The sequence below is a fragment of the Aplysia californica genome, unplaced genomic scaffold, assembly GCF_000002075.1.
Source record: "Aplysia californica isolate F4 #8 unplaced genomic scaffold, AplCal3.0 scaffold00532, whole genome shotgun sequence".
Taxonomy (NCBI): Eukaryota; Metazoa; Mollusca; class Gastropoda; order Aplysiida; family Aplysiidae; genus Aplysia; species Aplysia californica.
In genome coordinates, this window is record NW_004797802.1 from 370,953 (window position 1) to 380,677 (window position 9,725).

A 9,725-nucleotide genomic window follows, 5' to 3' on the forward strand; every position below is an offset into this window, starting at 1 on the left:
TGCCAAGTTTGATTCTGGCCTGGTAATGTAATTGACGATAATAGGTGTGTAAAGATTTTCTTTTCTTTACAACACCGATGCCAGATTTGCTGTGGAGTCAGTGTCTTGTGAGGGTTGAGACTTTCGCCTCGTAATCTTGACGTCCTTTATTCAACTCGCTATAGGAACTTCATGAAACTGCTTTGACATTTTTAAACACTTCCGATTAAAGTGTATGTGGAAGTCCTTAGATAGCAATAAATGTGGTTTGATAGGTGAGTTAATCATAATCAGACTCCCAAACTACGAAGGTAAACAACAAATAACAATAGCAAAAGCAGCAACGGCAACAGCAACATCAATAGCTACAGCAACGATAAAACAGATGAGCTTTCAACACCGACGGTCAAGCCCGCATTCCTGATTCATTGATAGTACAAGATGGGAGGATAGCTGGGTGGTATACTGCGTCCCGGCTGATAGGCGGAAATACTCGGTAAAAATACTACAACACTTGGAGATTGAAGTAACATCTTGTGCATGTTACAGAGAAAATCCTTAAATCATTAACATTTTAAGTCTTAATTTTCTTGAGGAATTGGAGACGAGCAGTTTAGAGAATTGGCTACCGGGAAATTCTGTCAGACACTTTAGCTGTGGAGTTTTTCAAGCAAAACTGTCTAACAGAAACCGGAGCTGTTCAAGTGAAAAATGAACTTGGGCTCACAATGTCGAGAAATCTTGGTGACACGGCTTTCAGATAAATGTTTCATTGGAGGTGAGTCCACGAACGAGACACGCTATCCCTGTCTCAAAACAGGACGCTGCACTGTCTCACTGTGCAACTAGTACACCTAATGATGTGTTTGTGAAATTGTGACTATTGGCAGATATACCCTGTAAAGTGTGATGTACCTGCCACATAAAACGTTATAAGGTGAAATTTCATGTTTCTATGTCATTATACATATACGATGTCTGTATAATCCAATTTTTACGCAGAGGACGCCAAGAAGTCATATTGTGTCGACATATAATTTGTATTCATCAATTCCTTTAAAAAAAGAAGACAGTTGCTAACGACCACAGGATGTGTATGTCAGCACTGCAAGGAAAAACGATTACACCTGAAAGGTCAAACATAACAATATCATATTAACCAAATACTATGTTATACATTCTATTCAGATTTCGTTGAAGTAATTATTGGACACATGTAATGGATAACAATATTATGTTATTTTGATTGAAAGAGAACTCAAGTACAAGTAAACATATTCTAATCTAACCCCCCCTCTCTCTCTTTCTCTCTCTCTCTCTCTCTCTCTCTCTGTCTCTCTCTCTCTCTCTCTCTCTCTCTCACTCACTTTCCCTCTCTCTCTCTCACTCTCTCTCTTTCTCGCTCTCTCTCTATCTCTCTCTCTCGCTCTCTCTCTCTCTCTCTCTCTCTCTCTCTCTCTCTCTCTCTCTCTCTCTCTTTCTTCCCCCCCCCCCCCACCAGGCCGCTCTATGAACGTCAAGTAGAATCGTAGATGCAGATGCAGACAGATACATGTACACTCCAACACACGCTTGTTTATATTCATAAATATATAACTATAATTATATAGATATCAGTACCGGGTGGTGTTTTTACGTCCTCATCGACACAATTGACATAATTTAGGAACGGGCTTCCCACCTGCCAATTAGGGCCAACCCGTGTTAAGGGGGATACAATATCCCAGCAGAAAGACCGAGATACTTGATGAAATATTTTCTCCTTTCTCCCCACCAGACTGACATACAGACAGACAGACAGACAGACAGACAGACAGACAGACAGACAGACAGACAGACAGACAGACAGACAGACAGACAGACAGACAACAGACTGATAGATAGATAGATAGATAGATAGATAGATAGATAGATAGATAGATAGATATATAGATAGATAGATAGATAGATAGATAGATAGATAGACAGACAGATAGATAGATAGATAGATAGATAGGTAGGTAGATAGATAGATAGATAGATAGATAGATAGATAGATAGATAGATAGATAGATAGATAGATAGATAGATAGATAGATAGATAGATAGTCAGCTGTTATAATACAGCTCTTCTCTGCGTTTGCAGTGTCAGCCTTTCTCTTTACTTCTCTGTTTGCTCAGACATTTTTTTAATTTGTTGGTTGCTGATCCATCTGTCTCGTGGAATAAACTATCAATGATATTTCTATATAAATTCAATTAAAAAAAATTAATGAACCATTCTTTTAATCTTAGCAACACTACAGCTGTTCTTACCGTGATTGGGGACGTCATTTTGGTCTGAAATAGATAATCCATGTCTCCCTGAATGCGAAGAGTGTCAAGTAATCCAGACATTCTGAAAACCTCCAAATTCACTCTGGGAAGTCGAGCCGATCAGCAGTGCACAATATTCAATCTCACAAGCGTGGAAACTTCACACCTCACCATAGGTAACCTCCTAGCGGAAAATCGCGGAATTGACACCGAAATTACAGGGATCTGGGCCCTTGATCTTCTCAGAGATGACAGGTGCGTTCGAAATCTAAACGGGAATGCGTCACTTCTCGGCCAGTGTAGTGAATTAGCCCGAAGTCGTGGGTCTGTGCCCTGTGCCCGTTTTCTGTAGCCGTAGAGAAAGAGCGAAGGGGAGCACTCAATGACACCATCGATTATGGAAATAAGTGGTCGAATTCTACTTGAGAATGCGTTACTTCCCGGCTAATTTAGCAAGTCAAGGTCTCATCATGTGTCTGTTACGGCCTTATTTATGCTGTATCTGTGACACTGGGGTATCCAACTACATCATCGAACATGAATATTTTATAATGGTGTTTATCATTATATACAACCATGCGGGAAAAGCTTCAATATTTGCAACATATCTTACATCACATGGTCAGTTCTCTTATCGAATCCAAGTCGAAAAGAACTTGGATCAAAAGAAAGATGCTTCTCGTTCAACGGTTGGTAGAACGTGATTTGGAACTACCGAGTTCAAGAAAGATATCACTTGTTTGGTAGTGTGTTTACATTTAAGTGATCGAGGAAGCATAATATTTCTATATTTTTCAAAGGATAGCGAGAGTAAAAGCACGCCATATTCATTAATACATTGAATGTGCTACTCCCAAAGCTCAGAAGCCATAGAAGTGAGGAAATGGACAGATGGCACATCAGCAGCGCCAAGACAACAACGTGGATATTTAAATGTTGCCAGCTATCAGTCCAACAAGAGCGCCTTCACAGTTTCAGCTGAGTGGAGTTGAGTAGAACTTAGTTTCACAATTACTGTTACAAAACTGAATCACTGCGAAATACTGATCGTGAGGTAGAGGCTCCACTACTAGATTTAATTAGCTACTTTTATCATAGAAAGTGCTCACCATTCTTGAGTGTTGTACAGGTTCATTTTAAATATAGTTCAATATTACATAAATATCTACTTAAAAAACAAAACAAAAGCGAAAGACCACTTCGATTTTTTATGATTGCTACTTAAATATATATATATATATAGTTATCCCGCCTTTGTAGTTTAAGGTGAGTTGCTTAAAACTGGGTGACCTCTAGTCGCTGTTTGAAAACCTTAACGTAACCCAATAATATGTTTTTCCAATCGAGATTTACACATGGACACAAAAATAGGGTGCTGTTAAAAATGACTGTCTAGCATAATTCCCACGACCTCGAGTACTGAATATTGATGGAAATCAAATGGGAAACATCGTAATCTGCCATAACTACTAAGCGAGTTTTTCTGGCCTTTAAAAAAAAAAAAGTGTTTTACGGCACTCGCAACTGCATAAGGTCATATGAGCGCGCGGGACACATTAAACTATTTCAGTTTATAGGAAATTTTAAATTTTGCAGTGGTGGCGGCCGAAACCTACTCATATCGATTATAGACCAAGAAGGGATCTTTACTGTGCACAACTTGCACTCGAGTCCTCCGAGTTTTTTCGCCCTTGTCCGAGAAGGCTAGGTGTCGATCTTTCCTACCAGAAGATAAGGGGTGTGGCTGAAAGACAGCAGTAAGAAGGAGCCAAGGAGTATCAGTAGAAAGGCTGCAGAAATAGTGAGGAACCCAGAGAAGGGGGCAAAGGAGGTGAGGGGAGAAGGCCGAAAGAGGAAACTAAAGCAGACAACAGAATATTGCTAGAGAGCAGGAAAGAAGGGAAAAGAAAACAATTTTAGAGAAGAAATGTTTTCGGTCATTACCCGGATTCGAACTCGGGACCTTTGAATGAGAGGCCAACACCTTAACCTCTAGGCTATGAGAGCCCCCTTTTTGGCTTTAGAGGTACTTGTATTACCAATTTTTGTGTGGTTTAAAAACCGCAATTTGAATAACTGAGGGAGGTCACTGGCCTGGCTCTATGAGACAGCTCTAGTTAGAAAAGTGGCAAAATATTTTGCAGAGATCTTCTCAGTCATTATTAAGTCAAGATATCCGGTTGCAAAGACTGGAAGTGTGGAAAAGCTGATATTGTCCTAGCGACCAAGTAGCACAACTAGACAACAAGATCGCTACCTTGTCTTTTTGACAATGCGACAACTTTAAACTCAACACAACTTAGACAATAGCTGGTGACCCTATTACAACATCAAAAGGAGTGCCCAGGAAGAGATTACGTCTGCATGAACTCTGCTCAAGATGACCAGCAGTCCGTCTATTCCCTGACCCAGTCCTACGCAATGCCCAACAGACCTGGTGTACTTATCACCTGCAAGAGACACGTCAACATTGGTCATGTGTGTTGTTCACAGATGAGTCCATATTCAACTTGGTTTTCATTGACAGCAAGGTGCGTGGCTTTAGACAACCCAGCAAACGCTTCAAAGACGCTTGTGTGCAGAAGCATAACCGTTATGGAAGGGGGGCGGGAGGATGTTGGTCAACAGAACATCCCTCCATCGTATCTAATGCAATTAAATTGAAATCCGAAGCAGAAAGAGATTCTTCAACCCTTTGCTCTGCGTGCTGTTAGGGCTATGGCACCAGGCGCCATTGTTCAGGGGGATAACGCTCAACTTCACGGTTTCTTTGTAGTAGACAATTTCATCAAGCATCGTAGAGTAAAACAGGATGGACTGGCCGGCTTTGTCACCTGGTCTCAACCCCATAAAACAGTTAAAGGGTGTCCTCGAGTGATTACTCACCAACCTCCGCCCTACTGGGGGACAAACTTTCCCGTATTCTCAAACAGGAACAGCAAGCAATACTACAGCTCACTCTAAAACACCTCATTTAATCCCTTAGACAATGTTGGACTATCTGCATAAATGCTAATGATGTATGACTTTTGAGGAGTGGAAGTACCACATTCAGCACCTTGATTTTGACACGCTAAAACTAACATTGTTGAATCCATACCGTGTGAAACTTAACTGAGTGAATAAAGTATCCTATCATCTGAACATAGAAGGTGTTTTTTTTATAAACACTGGCGCAATCCAGGTTTTAAGTTACACTAAGAGGGCCTTAACATCTTTTTGAGTAGAACGTATCGCCCTCTTCAAACACGTATTTTACCTTCTGTTCGTGTCCGTATTCGCTGCTTAAGTCGTGTATTATGTTATCACACTAATTTTTCACCTTTATTCAGACTTACGCGAAGCGACGCGCACAGATGTTTGACTGTACTACCACGCAAGACCGGCTTTCTGAAAAGTTCTTTTCCCATTTCATATCCGTTCTGCTGGCCGTTATGTACTTGTCATTGCAGAAACTAGACATGAAAGGGGAAAATATGAGGGCTTGTTTGCAGAAGTGTTGACAGCGGTTATTGGTGAATAGAGAGAACCACTGAAGTCGCCGTTAGGAAACATAACAGGAACGTTTGTTAAATGAAAGCAAAAGATACATTCATGTGTGTGTGTGTGAGTATGTATATGTTTGTATGTGTGCGTGTTTGTACGTGTGGGCGTGTGTGTGTATGTGTGTGTGATTGAGACATACAGAGAGAGAGAGAGAGAGAGAGAGAGAGAGAGAGAGAGAGAGAGAGAGAGAGAGAGAGAGACAGACAGACAGACAGACAGACAGACAGACAGACAGACAGACAGACAGACAGACAGACAGACAGACAGACAGACAGACAGACAGACAGACAGACAGACAGACAGAGAATAAGAGAGACAAAAAAAGCAGATAGACAGACCGACCGACAGAAAGAGACAAAGAAAGAGAGAGATAGATAGAGAGATAGAGAGGCGCGCGCGCGCGTGTGTGTGTATTTGTGTGTGAGTGTATATGTGTGTGTGTGAGGGTGATTGGTAGATAGATAGATAGATAGAAAGGTAGAGAGATAGAGAGGTAGAGAGAGAGAGAGAAGAGAGAAAGAGAGAGAGAGAGAGAGAGAGAGAGAGAGAGAGAGAGAGAGAGAGAGAGAGAGAGAGAGAGAGAGAGAGAGAGAGAGAGAGAGAGAGAATAAAAGGGAGAGGGAAAAGGAGGGGGGCACATCTCACTAACATTAACAGGATTAACCATAGTTCAGAATTCACTGCTTAGACACACGCGCGTTCTACTGGTATAAACGATCTACACACCACACTTTGAGGGGAAAAAAAGCCAAACCCAAAGAGAAAGTGATTTTTAAAGATGTCACGGAATTTGTAGAACACCAAGCAATAGTAAACCACTTTATCTTACAGAATACATTCACCGGAAGTTTCTCTGTTACACAGGTATAATCTACTGGCTTTCTCTACAGAGGGACATTCCCCGCGGTCGGAAAGGACCAAAGCCGTCTGGCGGGACGTGAATAAATGGCTCCCGTGATCATAATATCGGCAGACGAGGGCCTGTAAAGTTGACTTCACATGCATCCTATTAGTCGGATCTGCATGACTGGTCAAACCAGCTGCTGCACACAGCGCAGAAGGATTCTGTGAGAATAATCATTGACCTCTGATGTGGTTTTAAAAATTGCTTACGTTTGAATCTACGTTGGGAGCACCATTAGCTCTAACAAAGTTGAAGGTTAAAAAAAAAAAATCCCATATAATACCTAACAAATCGTACCTTAAGTCACTCGTCATCTTAGTCTACCCCTATCAAGCCCTGTAAGTGAATATTTTCAGAACGAGCTAATGTTCTACTGACTGATGGCTTCAAAAAATTGTCGGACATGCAATAATATATGGGGACTAAAGTTCCTTGAAGTCAGGAGGTTCTATTTTTTCGGGCGTCTTTCTGTGGATTTTATTTTTCGGCGACAGCCTCTCTGCCACTTGCTGTGGGTGTGGGCACTGACCCTATTTGCATATGTCCAGTCGATGGCTGGTGTGAGGCTGTTATCGTGCGGCTCGCAGCTTCAATCTTTGACCAAACCGCACTGTCCCCTTCCCCCTATCTTTTCCTCTCTCTTACTTTGATTTTCTCTGACTTTCTTTGACCCCCCTCTGTCTCTTTACCTCTATCTTTGCCCGCTCGCCTGTCGCCTCCCGCCAGCCTGTCTGTTTTTCAGTCTGTCTGTCTGTCGGTCTGTCGGTCTGTCTGTCTGTCTGTCTGTCTGTCTGTCTGTCTGTCTGTCTGTCTGTCTGTCTGCCCCCCTCTCTCTCTCTCTCTCTCTCTCTCTCTCTCTCTCTCTCTCTCTTTCTCTCTCTCTCCTTTTCTTTCCATACACATGGTAAACTACAAATGTATGAAATGTAACTTTATTGTTTGTCTTACTGAGTTGCAGGCAAAATGTTCCACTAACATTTGAGGAAGTTATTTTATCGAATACCTCCGTCTCTCTGCGGATGAGACGTATATCCCGTACAGCACAGGAAGGCTCCGACTCGGACTAGGAGACTCGAAGCGGCCCGATCCCAAATTGATCTAAATAATGACGAAGGCGGTGTAAATCCCTCACGAAAATAACCGACGATAAACTCTGATGTACTCAGAGCAAGCCCGGCGGAGTCTATTTGATTTTTGGATCAGAAACGTGTCATAGGACTAGTCAGCACAGCTCGGTGGAACGTCTTCTCCTAAACCAGAGCCAGGTGTGCGTGTATGTGGGCCTTCACAATCGTCATTTAATGAAAATGTAAATTACTTTGCGGGCCCCGACTAGACGAGCATTCGGTACAGGTCGGCGTTGACCCGCAAAGTCCATGTTGGACTGGTTTACCGATTAGAGTCACTATCTATTCAAATACATAATGATAATTATAAATAATAAATTATAGCATTTGTATCGGAAATGTCCGCTCAGCATCAAGCTCTACGCGCATTACAATCTGCATTATTACCCCTGAAGAATTGCTAACACACTGAAACAATCTCAACTTCCTGGGAAGAATACAGTACAAGCTGCTATTTATTGACGCTAAATCACTAACATACTGACAATATCTTTCGCTGTCTATGGCCGGTTACCCATTCCCACCTGGGTAACTCTGATGCAAGAAAGTATGTAAGATGGCCTGTGTCCTATTATCAATGTTAGACTGTTTTGCGGTTGTAAACAGCCAAAGGATAACATGGGTAGATTTTCGTTTAAAAGAAAAGAACTTGAGTCCAAAGTGCAATATGTAAACTCATTGGTACAATCATGACGTTTTTGCTGTTACGATTTCGTCTGGTCTCGCTTGAGTCAGAGGAATCGCCTTGTTGATTGACGCATGGGTTTTGGGTAGGTTGAAAAGTGAGAATGGATAGCAAATAGATTCACTGTTTGTTGGCTGTTGCAATTCATCGTCAAGCTGTTAAAATGTAATAAACCCACAACGCAAAATTTTACACGACAGAAAAAAAAATTCATTCTTCAACAATAATTGTACCTACGTTATATATAATATTTTTCTTGCTTTTTTTTTCAACATTTAGAATTTGAGTTTAGACAAATTTTTTCTTGAGCACACGCAAAGTAGGAGATTAACTTTTGTTTAAATCATACGGACAAAGTGCACGCATATTATGTCTGATCAGAAGTAAGCCAAAGGCAAAGTTTCGGCACTTTTCGCACCATTATATATTATATACATGAGAAACACGTATTTGCACATTTTACAGTACGCATCTTGTTGCTTGCCTGTTTAATTTTCAGATAAAGAAACCAGAGTTTGAAAACCTGTATGAATACAGAAGATATTATACTCCAATACAGATTGTCTTCATGCGTTGCCTAATGACCAGAATGCGCGTCTTCAAAGAGATAAAGAAACTGCGATGAACAAAATTGTCAAAAAGTTGGGCTTAGTACATTTTAAGGGCTGGTCCATGAAATGCTCTCATGATCAAGCATTAAACGCACGTTTGATTTTTGTTGTTGTTGGATGTATCAAAATTTTCTGTCTGTGCTTTTTTCTTCTGCTTTGCCCTCTCCGTTGAGCTGAGTTCTTTGTCGATTGAGACAACCTGCTTTGAGTCAAGGGGGTGTTAAATCGTACTAAACCAACAGCAACAACGGCGGTATGTGATAAAAATAAAAATACGACCACACTGTAACGGACACTGGCTGTCATAAATCTTGTCTGCACAATGTATCAGAGACAGCGCATGTGATACCACCCTCAGAGTTTTTCACTGCATTCTATTGGTCATATATCTCTCGTTGTTCTGCAGACGATTCGTGTATGTTGTTGATACATATTGCATACATACATGTGAGTGAGTTTGTGTGTGTGTGTGTGTGTGCGTGCGCGCGTGTATATGTTTGTATATGCGTGTGTATTTGAAAGAGAGAAAGAGAGAAGGAGAAAGAGAGAGAGAGAGAGAGAGAGAGAAGGGAGAGAGA

At 41.3% G+C, this 9,725-nt stretch overlaps 1 long non-coding RNA gene across 1 annotated transcript in view; it reads right to left on the reverse strand.

Moving 5' to 3' along the window:
- Positions 1-6,827, reverse strand: part of LOC118478389 — a 10,662-nt gene extending 3,835 nt beyond the window's left edge. The window contains exons 1-2 of the long non-coding RNA XR_004859013.1: positions 6,650-6,827; positions 2,275-2,797 (exon numbers count right to left, since the gene is read on the reverse strand). This is a non-coding gene — a long non-coding RNA (uncharacterized LOC118478389). The remainder of the gene's footprint in view (positions 1-2,274; positions 2,798-6,649) is intronic.
- Between the last annotated feature and the right edge of the window lie 2,898 nt (positions 6,828-9,725).